Below are 17,665 nucleotides of genomic sequence, written 5' to 3'. Positions count from 1 at the left end.
AAAAGCCAATTTAGTCCTTTAGGCTAATTTGGCCCAGAAAATGCTTACTTGGATGGCCAAACCTGCAGAGTTAATGTGGATGCCGGAAAACAAAACGGAGTCGTTTTTGTTTCCATTAAAAATAAAAATAAAAACCCAACAACCTTCAAAATGACGTCACTCACCTTCTCTTTTGTTTTTCTTGCCCCAAATCCATGATCTTCTCCAACACGAAGAAACAAAGGAAGAGTCCTAATTGCTATCTGCCCACATCGATTCGATCTCAACTCAAATCGAAGGATTTTGCTCAAGCCAAGTCGTTCTTTCATCAAATCGACTTGCCTATTTAGCTTGCCTTCCTCCGTCCGAACCCTACAATTAGCCCTTCGAAATTGCGAAGACCCGATTGACCCATAACTCAGTCGCAACCCGATTTGAACTCGAGATTCTGAAGCGAACCCGACAAAGTGTGTGGTTTCGATTGGCTTGTGTTGTCGGCACTCAGTGAACACGACATAAATGTATGTTTTCATGGTCCGAAACCATCAAATGTGTCTGTGCTATTGCTCGTTGTCTTCACGTGAGCATGGCATAATACGAAAATAAAAAAAAATCACAATAATAATAAAGCATGGTAGAATCAATCACATGAGTAACAACTCGATTGGTCGGTCTTGTTCATGGTAATTTGAGAGCTATGAAATACGATTTTTACGTCAATCGTTAAATCAAGGAACAACATGAATTGATCCAAGCATGACTTGAGGTAATATGGTTTTGATGAGTTAGGCTTTAGTTGGGTTAACAAGATTAGCTCTCGGTTTAGTCATGAAAAAGGAGAAGATGCGAGAATCATATTGTGAGAAGAAAAACTTTGAACAAAATGGCTATTGAACTTATTTCCTTTAGAGAGCATGCATTCTGATTTCTCTTAAACATTTCATCAAATATGTGGCATGCACTTCGATTAATGAACTTCTACTCACATATAAGGCAAAGTATCGCCGCCAGGTCATCACTACAACATTAATACACACTTGAAACATTGATAAGCTTTAACCTCATACCTGGTAGACGCAATATTTGACCACGAACACAGATTGAATCAAGAACTTCAAATTTTTAAGACACAGTAGCAGTGCTCTGTTGCCTCTACTTCATGGCCAAAAAGCCTTGAAGTAGTTGGACCTATTATGTTGTCGCTCCATTTTGTGTTTGCTTATGCTCATAATATATGTTATCGCTCCATTATGTGCCAAACAGGGCAACAGAGACTTGATATACAAGCACATGTTGAATCAATATCACAAGCAGCCACAACTGAAATTCCATTTAAAGTAGTAGGCTCATCAAGAAAGAAGAAAAATAAATAAGATGAAGTAACTCGAACTTATAAGAAGTGACAGGATTAGGAAGTAGTGTTGTGGTTATTTTTTGCTTGTTGATGATGTGTTGATTCAGTGAAGTAGTGTCATTATTGTTTTTCATTTTTTTGTCGATTATGACTGGTTGAATGGGAAGGTGACCAATGAAGTATTATGATTGCAGTGGATCACCTTAGTTCGTAGGCATGCAGTGGTAGTTGTAGATGATGATGCTGTTTTTCCAATATTCAATAAATTTTGCGTGGTAAAAGAAGTAATACATGCTTTATTTACACTCATTATTATTATTCTTGATATGTCATTAATTTTCTATTATCCGGACACATGTATTTGTTGACAAATTTGGACATAAGTCGTGAGAAAGTTTAACGCCTAGTGTTTGATAAAATTTCTAAGTCAGCAGTTTGCTTGCCTTAGTTTTGAGAAAATGGTTGGTAGATGAAGACAAAATTGCTTCGATTCTGTCTTAGGTTAATTTAACTCTGCAGTTCAAAGAGAAGACTGGAGTTGGAAAATGAAATTTTTGTCATAATTGCTTGCTAGGTGTTTTGCGAAAATTTCTCAAAGGAATTTGACTTGAAAGTTTGAAAATTTCAACATATATAGTTCATATACAGTTCAAGTTAGTTGTGTAAATTCTAATGTTCATAAAATCTCCCTGTTTCAACATCTAGAATATATTTGATGCTTCGCGTGGTCTAGGATGCTGGTTAGTTTGGATTCAAATACTTGCTCATCTTCTGAGCAAGGGGTTTGAGTTCAAATACTTACGGGTTTTTTTTATGCTCGTTCTATCAGGGCTTTTAATCTGTTTATGTGAGTGTGCTTGGATTAGATTGATTCCATAGATTTTTTCAATTGTTAGTCACTTTTTGTTCTTACATTATGTTGTCATAGATGATAGGTGGGATTTTAGAAAGAGCGAAGAGTTGGAATCTATCGCGAGTCTCGGAACTCCTATCTTATTATTAGCTTTTCATTACTGAATTGAGTCGATCTACTAATGAAATGATTTGTCGGTCACAAAAGTCGGTTTGGAAAAATGGGATTTGATGACTGGCGCCGTAAGATACCGCTTTTCAATGCATCATCAATGCATTATTAACTTACAACTATGGATACAATAAATGCAAATGCACTGATTCAACCAACTGTTTATGTAGGAGAAAGGTGTTTAAGAAGACAGATTATTGGAGAGGAGTTTTTCGAGCACCTGTGAATCTTCCAGGATCTCTTTATTTGTTGTTTCGAGCATTTGCTTGGTGTCTGCTTGGTGAATCTTCCAGGATCTCTTTATTTGTTGTTTTGAGCATCTACTTGGTGTTTGCTTGGTGAATCCTCTAAGATCTCTCTGTTTTGTTTTAAAAGCGTTGGTGTTTGCTTGGTGAATCCTACAGGATCGTTTTTTGAGCGTCTGCTTGATGTCTACTTAGTGAATCCTCAAGGATCTCTCTGTTTTGTTTTTCATTTCTACATCTGCAAGCGTTAATGCATTTGAAATAGAAAAGATGGTTATGCCATGGAAAATTATCTCAAAGGTGAAAGGAGGCACAAGCAGCTATTATCCCGCGATACCGCATTGTTCTATCATGACTTTTAATCTGTTTATGTGAGTATGCTTAGATTGGATTGATTTCATAGATTTTATTTTAACTATCAGTTGCTTTTTGTTCTTATATATATGTTCTTATGAATGATGGGAAAAGCGATGAGTTGGAATCTATCACGAGTCTCGGTACTCCTCTCTTACTATTATCTTTCCATCACTGAATTGAGTCGATCTATTTAATGACTAAAGCAGTAAGATAGTGCTTCTCAATGCATCGTTAGCTCACAGCTATGAATACAATAATGCAAATGCATTGATTCAGCCTATTGTTTATGCAGGAGAAAGGTATTTACAAAGAAAGATTGTTGGAGAGGAGTTTTTTAAGTGTCTACTTGGTGAATCTTCTAAGATCTTTCTGTTTCGTTTTTCAAGCATCTGCTTGGTAAATCCTCCAGGTTCTCTTTGTTTCGTTTTTGAGCATCTACTTGGTGTCTGTCTAGGATCGTATTTCGAGCATCTTTTTAGTCTCTCGCTTGGTCAATCCTCTAGGATCTACTTACCGAAAAAAAATCCTTCAGGATCTATTTGTTTTCTTTTTCTTTGCTGCATCTACAAGCGTTAATGCATTTGAAATACATTTGAAATACAAAGGATGCTTAAGCCATAGAAGATTATCTCAAAGGTGAAAGAAGACACGAGTAGCTGTTGTCCTATGATACCAGATCGTTTTATCAGGGATTTTAATTTATTTATGTGAGTGCGCTTGGATTGGATTGATTTTATAGATTTGTTTTAACTATTAGTCACTTTTTATTTTTACATGTATGTTCTTATGGATGATAGGCGGGATTTAAGGAAGAACGAAGTGTTGAAATTTATCGTGAGTCTCGAAACTCATCTCTTACTATTAGCTTTCCACTACTGAATTTAGTCGATCTACTGATGAAATGACTTGCCGATCAGGAAAAATGGGATTCAATGATTGAGGTTGTAAGATATCGCTTCTTAATGCATCATCAATGTATCATTAGCTCACAACTATGGAAACAATAAATGCAAATGCATTGATTCAGCCTACTGTTTACGAAGGAGAAAGGTGTTTAAGAAGAAAAATTGTTGGAAATGAGTTTTGCGAGCATCTGCTTGGTGTTTGCTTGGTGAATCCTCCATATTATTTTTCGAGCGTCCACCTGGTGAATCCTTCATGATCTCTTTGTTTCATTTTTCGAGCACCTGCTTGGTGTCTGCTTAGTGAATCCCCCAGGAGTGTTTTTTTTAGCGTCTGCTTAGTGTTCTCTGTTTCGTTTTTCCAGCGTCTGCTTGGTGAATCCTTAAGGATCGTTTTTCGAGCGTCTGTTTGGTGTCTACTTGGTGAATCTTCCAGAATCTCTCTATTTCGCTTATCAAGTGTTTGGTTGGTGTTTGCTTAGTGAATTGTCCGAGGTCATTTTTCGAGCATCTGCTTGGTGTCGACTTAGTGAATCCTCGATAATCTTTCTATTTCGTTTTTCATTTCTGTATCTACGAGCGTTAATGCATTTGAAATACATTTGAAATACAAAGGATGTTTAAGCCACATAAGATTATCTCGAAAGTGAAAGGAGGCACAAACACTTATTATCCTACGATACCAGATCGTTCTATCAAGGCTTTTAATCTATTTATGTGAGTGTGCTTTAATTGGATTGATTTTATTCTAACTATTAGTCGTTGTTTATTCTTACATGTATGTTTTTATGGATGATTGGCAGGATTTCAGGAAAAGCGAGGAGTTAGAATCTATTGTGAGTCTCGGAACTTCTCTCTTACTATTAGCTTTCCATTGCTGAATCAAGTCAATCTACTGATGAAATGACTTGATGGTTATAAAAGCCGGTAAGGAAGAATGAAATTCAATGACTGAAGCCGTAGGTTACTACTTCTTAATGCATCATGAATCCATCATTAGCTCACAACTATGAATACAATAAATGAAAATGTAATGATGTTTTTTTTGTCTGTCTTACTCTAACTCTCAACTCACTCTCAGAATTTGGCCCTACCTCTTGTAGGATGTGGGAGTCGAAATCCACATCTGAAATTACACGTTCCCACCCTTAACCCCCTGAGAAGGTGGGGATCCTAAGTAGGAAGGGTGGCCACTGGGGTAAACCCTTGCAGTTAAAATGCACTGATTCAACCTACTATTTTTGTAGGTAGAAGGTGTTTACAAAGAAAGATTATTGGGGTGAAGTTTTTCGAGCGTCTGCTTAGTGTCTGCTCGCTCTGTTTCGTTTTCGAGCGTTTGGTTGGTGTCTGCTTGGTGAATCATCTAGGATTTTTTTTTTCGAGCGTCTTCTTGGTGAATCCTCTAGGATCTCTCTATTTCGTTTTACGAGAGTCTGGTTGGTGTCTGCTTGGTCAATCCTCCAAAATCTCTTTGTTTCGTACTTCGTTTCTACATCTTTGAGCGTTAATGCATTTGAAATACAAAGGATGGTTAAGCCACAGAAGATTATCTCGAAGGTGAAAGGAGGCACTAGCAGTTGTCATCCTGCGATACCATATTGTTCTATCAGGGATTCTAATATGTTTATGTGAGTGTGCTCGGATTGGATTGATTTCATATTTTTTTTTTAACTATAAGTCGTTTTTTTTCCTACATGTATATTCTTATGGATGATAAGCGGGAGTTTAGGAAGTGCGAAGAGTTGAAATCTATCATGAATCTCGGAACTCCTCTCTTAATATTAGCTTTCCATCACTTAATTGAGTCAATTTATTGATGAAATGACTTGTCGATCACGAAAGCCGGCTAGGAAAAATGGGATTCGATGATTGAAGCCACATGATACCGCTTCTCAATGCATCTTTAGCTCACAACTATGAATACAATAAATGAAAATGCAATGATTCAACCTACTGTTTATGCAGGAGAAAGGTATTTAAGAAGAAAAATTATTGGAGAGGAGTTTGGGATTTGAGAAATATTATGAAAAATATAAAAAAATTAAATGAGGTATATTGCTTGGATGATGTTTTTGAAGAAAACTTTTGAAGAAAACCTCCTTGCTAGCTAAATATGTTGTTTTATGGCTGCTAATGTATCGATGAAGTAGCCTAGGAGCATTAAGAGATGGAGGGATAACTGTGCTGCAAGTGACGCATGAATAGTTTCTTCTTTTGTCAAAGAATTAGCAATGCTCTTAGGAAGGGATACAATATGTAACTATCACTTGCAGATACTATCTTAAGCTCTTTCCACATTTATGTGGGAGTGGATTATCTTCCACATTGATAAATTGAGACATTTCTTTCATTTGGACCTAAAGCTATTATCTGTTTTCACTAAGCAGCTACAACTGAAGTTCCATTTTAAGTAGAAGAAAAATAAATAAGAGGAAGTAACTCAAACCTACAAGAAGTGATGGGATTAGAAAGTAGTGTTGTGGCTATTTTTTATTTGTTGACGATGTGTTGGTTCAGTGAAGTAATGTCATGGTTGTTTTTGCTTTTCTTTTTTTCGATTATGGCTCGTTGAATAGGATGGGGATTAGTGAAGTACTGTGATTGCAGTGGATCATCTTAGTTCATAGGCATGCAGTGGTGGTTGTAGATGATGAGGTTGTTTTTCTAATATTCAATAAATTTTTCAAGGTAGAGGAAGTAATACATGCTTTGTTTACGCTCATTCTTGTTATTCTTGCTCCGTCATTAATTTTTTACTATCCTGACTTATGTATTTGTTGACACAGGTTAGTTAGGTCGTGAGAAAGTAATGTGTTTGACGAAATTTCTAAGTCAGCAGCTTACTTGCCTATAGGTGAGGAGGAAGATTTGTTTTTGGTGTTGGTTTTGAGAAAATGGCTTTCCCTCACTTTTTGTTCTTATATGTATATTCTTATCGATGATAGGCGGGATTTTAGGAAGAGCGAAGAGTTGGAATCTATTATGAGTCTCGGAAGTAATACATGCTTTATTTACATTCATTCTTGTTATTCTTGTTCTTTCGTTAATTTTCTACTATGTGAACACATGTATTTGTTGACAAATTTGGACACAGGTCTTGAGAAAGTTCAGCGCCTATAATGTGTTTGATGATATTTTTAAGTTAACAGCTTACTTGCCTATGGTTGGGGAGGGAGATTTGTTTATGGTGTTGGTTTTGAGAAAATGGTTTTCCGTCACTTTTTGTTCTTACAAGTATATTCTTATGAATGATAGGCGATATTTTAGGAAGAGCGAGGAGTTGGAATCTATTGTGAGTCTCGGAAGCAATACATGCTTTGTTTACATTCATTTTTATTATTCTTCCTCTTTCGTTAATTTTCTACTATCCGAACACATGTATTTGTTGACAAATCTGGACACAGGTCATGAGAAAGTTCAACGCCTGTAATATGTTTGATGAAATTTCTAAGTTAGCAGCTTACTTGCCTATGATTAGGGAGGGAGATTTATTTATGGTGTTGGTTTTGAGAAAATGGCTCTCCATCACTTTTTGTTCTTGCATGTATATTCTTATGGATGATAGGCGGGGTTTTAGGAAGAGTAAGGAGTTGAAATCTATCATGAGTCTCGAAAGTAATACATGCTTTATTTACATTCATTCTTATTATTCTTGTTCTGTTGTTAATTTTTTACTATTCGAACACATGTATTTGTTGACAAATTGGACATAGATCGTGAGAAAGTTGAACGACTATAATGTATTTGATGAAATTTCTAAGTCAACAGCTTACTTGCTTATAGGTGAGGAGGGATATTTGTTTATGGTGTTAGTTTGAGAAAATGGATTTTCATCACCTTTTGCTCTTACATGTATATTCTTATGGTTGATATGCGGGATTTTAGGAAGAGCGAGGAGTTGGAATTTATTGTAAGTCTCGGAAGTAATACAAGCTTTGTTTACATTAATTCTTATTATTCTTGCTCTGTCGTTAATTTTCTACTATCCGGACACACAGGTTAGTTAGGTTGTGAGAAAGTTCAACACCTATAATGTGTTCGATACAATTATTAAATCAGTTGCTTACTTGCCTATGAATGGGGAGGCAGATTTGTTTATGGTGTTAGTTTTGAAAAAAATGAATTTTCATCGCTTTTTGTTCTTACATGTATATTCTTGTAGATGATAGACGGGATTTTAGCAAGACTGGGGAATTGAAGTATATCGTGAGTCTCGAAACTCTTCTTTTACCATTAGCTTTCCATCATTGAATTGAGTCGATCTACTGATGAAATGACTTGCTGGTTATAAAAGTCAATTAGGATAAATGGGATGGGATTCGACGACTGAGGCCGTAAGATACCACTTCTCAATGCATCATTAGCTCACAATTATGAATAAAAAAAGGCAAATGCACTGATTCAGCCTCCTGTTTATGCAGGAGAAAGTTGTTTAAGAAGAAAGATGGTTGGAGAGGAATTTGGGATTTGAGAAATATTTTGAAAAATATAAAAAAAAAATTGAATGAGTTATTTTCCTTACTTATTGCTTACACGATACTTTTGAAGAAAATCTTCTTGCTCGCTAAATATGTTGTTTCATGGCAAGTGTCGATGAAGAAGCCTCGGGAACATCGAGATGGAGGAATAACCGTGCTGCAAGTGACGCAAGAATAGTTTTTTCTTTTGTCAATGAATCATGTATCAATGCTCTTAGCAAAGGATACATTATGTAACTGTCACTAGCAGATACTATCTTTAGTTCTTTCCACATTGATGTAGGAGTGGATTATTCATCTTCAACTGTTTCTACATTGATAAATTGAGACATTTATTTCATTTGGACCTAAAGCTATTCTCTGTTTTCACTAAGCAGCTGCAACTGAAGTTCCATTTAAAGCAGTAGACCCATCAAGAAAGAAGAAAAATAAATAAGAGAAAGTAACTCGAACCTACGAGAAGTAATGGGATTAGAAAGTAGTGTTGTGGCTATTTTTTATTTGTTGATGATGTGTTGGTTCAGTGAAATAGTGTCATGATTATTTTTTGCTTTTCTTTCTTTGGATTATGGCTCGTTGAATGGGATGGGGATCAGTGAAGTACTATGATTGCAGTGGATCATTGTAGTTCATAGGCATGCAATGGTGGCTGTAGATGATGAGGTTGTTTTTCCAATATTCAATAAATTTTTCAAGGTGGAGGAAGTAATACATGCTTTGTTTACACTTATTCTTATTATTCTTGCTCCGTCGTTAATTTTTTACTATCCGGACATATATATTTGTTGACACAGGTTAGTTAGGTCGTGAGAAAGTTCAACGCCTATGATGTATTTGACGAAATTTCTAAGTCACCAGCTTACTTGCTTATAGGTGGGGAGGAAGATTTGTTTTTGGTCTTGGTTTTGAGAAAATGGCTTTCCCTCACTTTTTGTTCTTACATGTATATTTTTATGGATGATAGGCGGGATTTTAGGAAGAGGGAAGAGTTGGAATCTATCATGAGTCTTGTAAGTAATACATGCTTTATTTACATTCATTCTTGTTATTCTTGTTCTGTCGTTAATTTTCTGCTATCCGAACACATGTATTTGTTGATAAATATGGACACAGGTCTTGAGAAAGTTCAACGCCTATAATGTGTTTGATAAAATTTTTAAGTCAGCAGCTTACTTACCTATGGTTGGGGAGGGAGATTTGTTTACGGTGTTGGTTTTGAGAAAATCACTTTTCCTCACTTTTTGTTCTTACATGTATATTCTTATGGATGATAGGCGAGATTTTAGGAAGAACGAGGAGTTGGAATCTATCGTGAGTCTTGGAAGTAATACATGCTTTGTTTACATTCATTTTTATTATTCTTACTTTGTCGTTAATTTTCTACTATCCGAACATATGTATTTGTTGACAAATCTGGACACAAGTCATGAGAAAGTTCAACGCCTGTAATGTGTTTGATGAAATTTCTAAGTTAGTAGCTTACTTGCCTATGGTTGGGGAGATAGATTTGTTTATGGTGTTGGTTTTGAGAAAATGACTTTTCATCACTTTTTGTTCTTACATGTATATTCTTACGGATGATAGGCGGGGTTTTAGGAAGAGTGAGTAGTTAGTATCTATCATGAGTCTCGGAAGTAATACTTACTTTTTTTACATTCATTCTTATTATTCTTTCTTTGTTGTTAATTTTTTACTATTCGAACACATGTATTTATTGACAAATTTGGACATAGGTCGTTAGAAAGTTCAGTGCCTATAATGTGTTTGATGAAATTTCTAAGTCAATGGTTTATTTGCCTATGGGTGGGGAGAGAGATTTGTTTATTATGTTAGTTTGAGAAAATGGCTTTCCATAACCTTTTGTTCTTACATGTACATTCTTATGATTGATAGGCGGGATTTTAGGAAGAGCGAAGAGTTAGAATCAATCGTGAGTTTCGGAAGTAATACAAGCTTTGTTTATATTAATTCTTATTATTCCTCCTATGTGGTTAATTTTCTACTATCCGGACACATATATTTGTTGACACAGGTTAGTTAGGTCGTGAGAAAGTTTAACGCCGATAATGTGTTTGATGAAATTTCTAAATCAGCAGCTTACTTGCCTATGGGTGGGAAGGAAGATTTTTTTTGTGTGTCAGTTTTGAGAAAATGATTTTCATCACTTTTTGTTCTTATATGTATATTTTATGGATGATAGGCGGGATTTTAGGAAGAGCGAGGAGTTGGAATCTATCATGAGTCTCGAAAGTAATACATGCTTTATTTACATTCATTCTTATTATTCTTGCTGTCGTTAATTTTCTTTTTGTCGCGACCTAAAATTTTCTCAAGCTAATGAATTATTAAGACTAAGCTTAACTCAGGCCCTCCCAAGCCCTACCAATTCGCAACTTAGAGTTTAAGTTTTTAACATGCAAAAGTTTTCATGCTTGGAGTCGCCACTAATCTATTTGTGGTAGGTCGATTAGAAACCTAAATAAAACATAGGGAGATATGTTTTATTCCTACGAATCAGAGATTCTAAGCTCGGGGACTTGATTACGCTAGATCTAGTCTAACGCCCTTTCGGTACCTTTTCTTTTCAAAAACATTTATGCAAGGAGTCTAGATCCATTTTAACTTAGTCACTAGCATGTGAGGTGATCATGCGGGTGCGCAAACCACCAATGTAACACCCAATAATCAAAACATTAAATAAATTGCAAGATTGGGAGAATTACTTACCTCGAAACAACGTAAGCATCTGCATTGTTAGCTAGAAAATCACATCAACAATCCTAATGTGATTTCTAATTAACAAGCAGTTCACTCAATATTTTTTAGGATTTTCACTTATTTAAATGAAAGATAACCTATATGTAATGACGTGCAAAAATTAACATGCGATTAATGCAGCCTAACATGCAAACTGTATGTCATGCAACGACGTGACCTAATTCTAATGATGGACAAATGATTTATTTTTGGTATTTTCAAATGAAATTCGGAATTAAAAATTACTCAAATTAACATGCAATCTATCCTAGAGAAAATGATTTGATCTATCCTAAAGTGATTTTTTTTTGGGATTTTTATTAAAATTCGAAATTATTAAATATCCTAAATAATCCACTAAGATTAAAACAATCTCTAATTTAAACTAGGAAATATGCTACCCTAAATCCCAATTTAAATCAAATAATTATCTTATTCTTTTGGATGTATTTAAGATTCCCTAAGCATGCAAAATTTCTAATTTAACTCCTAACTAACAAATTTTTGGATTTTCTTTATTTAAAAGGAAAACAATAAAATGAAGATAACAATCACATTCAAACAATCCATGCAATCCGCAAGATTCTTCTTATCAAATTCAGATTAGGTAAAGAAATCAAACTAACGGTGATATCTATAGGGTTATAGATATCGACGGAAAGCTGATTGTTCAAATTTGGAAAGCAAATAAAATCTATTATCGTATCCAAGTGATTATGGATAAGATAACGATTTTCCGTATCACCGCGTATCGTACCTTAGGGATAAGGTCGAATAGTCGTCCAAATACGTTACCAAATTAGGAGTAATTCCTAATTTTGGGTGTTTTCGAATATTGCGGATATAACACACATTATCCTAAGATATCTAGAAATCCACGCAATATTCACGGAATATTCAAAATATCTGAACTAGGAATCTAAATATTTTGAAAATATACCGGATAGAGATTTTTACCTGATTTGCGGATTACTTTCCAAATTTGAATCATGCGGATCGGGATTGCGGATCGGATGACCGGCATCGCTCGCGGTGGTGACCGCGATGTGCTTTACAATGGTGTGGCTCTCGGTCAAGGACTGACTCGCGGGCGGTGGCTGGACGATCAGCAAGGCGACCACAAAAGGGTGTAGGGACTTGATGAAATCGCTCGGGAGTGCTGTGGCTTCAGAATTGCTGGTGTTTGCAGGACGAGCTGGACGTGTCGTGGACGACCAGCAACGATGGCAGGAGGAAACTTGGAACGGAGGGACTGATTCCTGTGCGACGTGGGAGCTGTTCTTCGCATTGATCTCTCAGTTTTTCTTTTCTTTTCTTTTTCGCTGAACGAGTAGTGGAGAGACGCAATCAACAGGTAGCGTCTCTGTGGCTTCTGCAAAGGGAGAGATATTTTTATGGTTTGTGCACCACCTATTGTGGCAGTGAAGGACCTTGCTTTTGTCGAACTTGTCTGCAAGTGGATGTTTGACAATTTGGTCAAACTGCACTCGCCAGTATGAATACAAGCATCACCACTTCATCCATCTTCAATCTCCGAGGGTGCTACCATATTCCTCTCTCGGCTTTCGCTCACGATTTCTCTCTTGAAGCCGTCTCTCTCTCTCTCTCTCTCTCACTTTGCTCTTACTCTCGCTCTCATGTTTCACTCTTGCCGTCAAGAATTCTCTTCTGAAAATTATCTGAACCCCTCATATAGTAAACGAAACCCCCTTTATATGCAAGTGAAGCGGTCTCCGTAGGGAAACGACCGGTTCTTCTTTCCTCTTTCAAGATATTCGTACATCACGGTCAAAGATATATTCCTCCACGAGTAAGATTAATTTCCCTTCTTTTGACTGTGAGTACATCTTGTAGTGATCTGTTCCTATTTTTTCTTAATCCCTTTTGACCAAATATGGCTTCAAATCTTGCACGGTCAATCTCCCAATTCAGCAAACTTCCCAACGAATTTCAGCCATGAGAATTAATGGGCTAAGTCAAATTTTCATCACTGCGGGCTTAATTTGATTAAGCTCAGAACCACTCACTCGAGTCCATCTGTCGACGGTCCGATAGATATGCGAACTAATCTATATGAACTTAAACTATATGCTATGCAATTTTAATATTTTTGTTTAGGGGTTAAAATTTAATCCCTAATTTTCTATGCAAATTATTATTAAATGGTCTGTCGAAATTTAGGTGTCAACAGCTGCCCCTCTTTGAAGGCGAGCTCGAAGAGGTTGCATTCAAAGATTGAATGATGCCTAAATTTTGGCAATGAAAATGCAATGAATGTTATTTTTGGTAGGAATATGAGTTCCATTTTGAAATGCAATAAGAAATGATGCATGCGAATTATAAAAACGTACCTGAAGTTACTTACCTTGTAGGAGTGGTTAAGTAGATTGAGAGGTACGGGACAATCCTGATGAAGCCGTCAAGCATTTGGATTTTACCTCACAGACTTGATAGGATCAAAGACTTCCGATAGGACTCTAGTTACTTGGATTTCACTTCAGGAGTTCTAAAAAGGGAAATATGGTGAGATATCCGGATTTCTCTTCGGATACTCGGATGAGATACTTGGATTTCTCCTCAGGCACTCGGGTGAGATAACCGGATTTCTCCTCGGATACTCGGATGAGACACCTGGATTTCTCCTCAGGCACTCGGATGAAAAATATGGTGAGATATCCGGAATTCTCCTCGGATACTCGAATGAGATACCCGGATTTCTCCTCAGGCACTCGGGTGAGATATCCGGATTTCTCCTCGGATACTCGGATGAGACACCTGGATTTCTCCTCAGGCATTCGGATGAGAGATATGGTGAGATATCCGGAATTCTCCTCGGATACTCGGATGAGATACCTGGATTTCTCCTCAGGCACTCGGGTGAGATATCCGGATTTCTCCTCGGATACTCGGATGAGACACCTGGATTGCTCCTCAGGCACTTAGATGAGAAATATGGTGAGATATCCGGATTTCTCCTCGAATACTCGAATGAGATACCTGGATTTCTCCTCAGGCACTCAATTGAGAAATATGTAGACGTCTGGACATTGTCGAAGACGCCGAGTGACTGCAACAAAACTGATTAGATATGGAGCCTGTCGATTGCTCAAACAGGTAAAGGAATACCTGGATAAACATAGGCATCTGTAGTGGTAGAGACATACTTACCTGTTGATATCTCTGACTCATGAGGATTTGTCTCATGTTGTTGTTTGAAAGTAGGAAGGACTCCGGGCTATGGAAGCACGTCGTGTCGATGTAAAGAGACTCCGGGCTACAGAAGCACGCCAGGTTGATGAAGGGACTCCGGGCTACGAGAGCACGCCGTGTCAGTGGGACTTCGGGCTATAAGAGCATGCCAAGTCGATTAAGAGGGACTTCGGGCTACTGAAGCATGTCGTGTCGATGAAAAAACTCCGGGCTATGGAAGCACGCCGTGTCTACGAAAAGACTCCAGGCTACGAAAGCACACCGTGTCGATGGAAGAGACTTTGGGCTACGGAAGCACGCCATGTCTATGAAAGGACTCCGAGCTACGGAAGCACGCCGTGTCGGTGAAAGGACTCCGGGCTACGGAAGCACACCGTGTCGATGAAAGGATTTCGGGCTATGGAAGCACGCCGTATTGATGAAAGAACTCCGGGCTACGGAAGCACGCCGTGTCTATGAAAAGGGCTCCGGGCTACAGAAGCACACCGTGTCAATGAAAGGAACTCTGGGCTACGAGAGCATGCCGGGTCAATTCCCTGTAGGAGGAAAATTCAAGAATTTCTGGACGAATCTCGAGGCTTTGAAACAACTCAAGCGTTAGATATTCACTTGGTCTTCGTGGAAACATTACCTGTCAGACACAATTAGAGCAAACATGCATGCATTCATCAAGGAGATAAACAACCTAGGCTATTCCAAGATGCACATTTCAAAGTTGATTAGAGTTTTTATCAATCCAATGGAGGTCCATGCATAATGGTTTCGCCGTATTTACATCACCAAATTTCCACTAGGGAGAATCATTAATCAAGACAATTTTCACTCATAACGTGGATTTCTCAATAATGCTAAATGAGACATTCAGTTAGAAAGGGCTTTCACTCACTCTCATTAAAAAAAGGCTGATTTATGAGAATCACTCTATCTCACATTCATCATGTGGACAAGGATCCAAGTATTCTCGCAAGCGGTACGACCTTACCAATCTGAGAGGTCTTTGTCAGGACTATAACATAGGCTTGGTCAATGGCTTAGCAAAGGGGACTCTTCGAGTCGAGGCTATTGAAAGAAAATGCTCCGCAATCGTCTCCGGGTTTTCAAGTCAAGAACCCTGCAAAATGAGATAGAAATGGACTTGCTCGCACTTCTTCGAGCTAAGCTTATAAACATATGAAACTCTACGTTAGTTCAAGTGCCCTAATCTGAAGAGACTTTGCAAGGGACGTAACGTAGGCTAGGCTCATGGGTTAATAAATGAATGGATCATAAGGCTAAAAAATGTGTATAAATAGGGTGAGAGTTGGTGATCATCTAGGCATTATCACCGGTCCTCTTTTCCGCCAAGGATTGTCTTCTCGGTAGATGCTCCATTGGCCTCGAGAGCTTATCACTTGACTCCTTAAGACTGTGGATATTTTTGTGACTTTGACACATCACATCTCGACATTTTCTACTCCAAAGTTCTCTCTTTTTCTTTCTTTTTTCTTTTTTCACGGGCATTGGCCTTGCTTTTACCAGGCACACTGCTTTTTCATGCCCCCTTTTTCATTTTTGACTTTTGACACACACTGTCTACAATGCGTATATTGGCCAGCCACACTTTGGCGTGTTTTGACCGAATGACTAACATTTAGACTTTCAGGGTCTTCGTCTTCTATTGGCGCTCCGGATATGCTGCGTGGACAGTGATGGCTTTTATCTTGCCCCAGTGTGGGGGATGATCACCAACTGGGTTTAAGAAATGAATTTGCAGGTTCAATTGGGCTTATCAAAGGATAAAGTGTATGTAGGATAAATAAAGAAATGCTCTTTGTCATCCTAAGGCACTTGAGCTTCGTAGACATTCATCTGAGAAAGCAACACTCGAAGATTGATGCAAGTGAGAGCAAGACAATCTCTATTCATTTTTCACCTTATAATGCTGACTTACCTCCAGTTTGCCCCGATGTGGGGTGGTTCTTGACAGGGGTAATTTGAAAGAATTTCTCCAAGTGTTTAGGCTCAAAGTGGCGAAACAATGGATAACCTGTGGTGTTTGGGATAGAGAAATGAACTGCCTTTCGTCACTTCTGTTGCCGTACCTTTTGGGAGATAACCCTTTACCTTGCAGACATGGAATTTTTCCACTCAACTCACTGGGGATTAGTGTATGGGACTGTATATAGGATAGGGCTTGCCTTTCATCATTCCGACTCATCTCATTTAGCATACTCAATCATTCCAAATCATTCATTAAATTGTCTATCTTGATAATAGTAATGGAATTGGTGAATTAAAGAGGTAAAATTACCATGCCAAATCCTCTTTTGAACATTTCATGATCTTACCAACTTTGAGCATGAGAAGCTTGTTAATTTTGACCAAAGAATTTTCTATACTCAAAAATGTCATCGGAACATGAAAAACATGGTTTTGAGCATTCATTTAAGATTGCCCCAGCAAGAAGTGTTAGGAGTATCAAACACAAAGGGACTATCTTAGAAATGGGCATCCTTGGATTGCCCCTATTTGGAAGAGACAGACTCATAAACGCTCCATCTTTGCTTTTGCCCCTGCACAAGAAAGCGTGCATGAATAGGTCACTAAGCAAATGTGAACTGAGATTCAGAAGATTCCAATTACTCATTACTGTTGGAACCATGACATTATCTCCATGGTTGCTATTCATGCCCCTGGTTTGCTATCCCCACTTTTCTATTGATGTGCAAGGAAAAGAGCTTGCGTTAAGCATCATGCTCAAGTAGGAGGTGATCCTTTGCCTCACGGGTTCATCATCATTGGAACTTGATATGTCATTTTCAAATCTCTCATTGTCATCAAGATTTATGGAATTATGCTCTGAGACATAAAGTAAGTGAATTAGAAAAACAAACAGGGTTAATCTAATGCATGCTTTGAAACTTTTATTTTTTATTTTTTGAATCTACAAAAAAAAATTTGGATTTTTTTAGCAATGAAATGCTTTTTATTTTCAAAATGATTTTTGGGAGGAAACATGAGGAAGCCCGACCCTCAGAATTTCTCCGTGGATGATATTTTCTTTCATGGTTGAATATCATCACTGGGCTGGTTTGATGTACCTCAACATGCCCTCAAAATGTAAATGAACTTGTAATTTCATTGAATAGAGTCAAATGAATTACATTTATTGGAATGGAAAATGCAACAATCAAGTCCTAGAAACGAAAAGTCCTGAAAAGCAGCTCCCGAGACGGGGCAAGTCCTAAAAAGCAGTAAAAATTCCCACGCAGGGGAGTGTGCGAAAAAAGTAAAGGTGTTACTCTTGCGGGCCAGTGCCCATTCCCCCCAATGGTCCTTCCTCGATGGCTCCGATAAAGAAATTATCGAACAGGGCAATG

The sequence above is a fragment of the Syzygium oleosum genome, unplaced genomic scaffold (assembly GCF_021117445.2).
Source record: "Syzygium oleosum isolate NSW1041296 unplaced genomic scaffold, Sole_v2.1 Sole_v2.23, whole genome shotgun sequence".
Lineage (NCBI taxonomy): Eukaryota > Viridiplantae > Streptophyta > Magnoliopsida > Myrtales > Myrtaceae > Syzygium > Syzygium oleosum.
Note: the sequence above shows the minus strand (reverse complement) of the source record.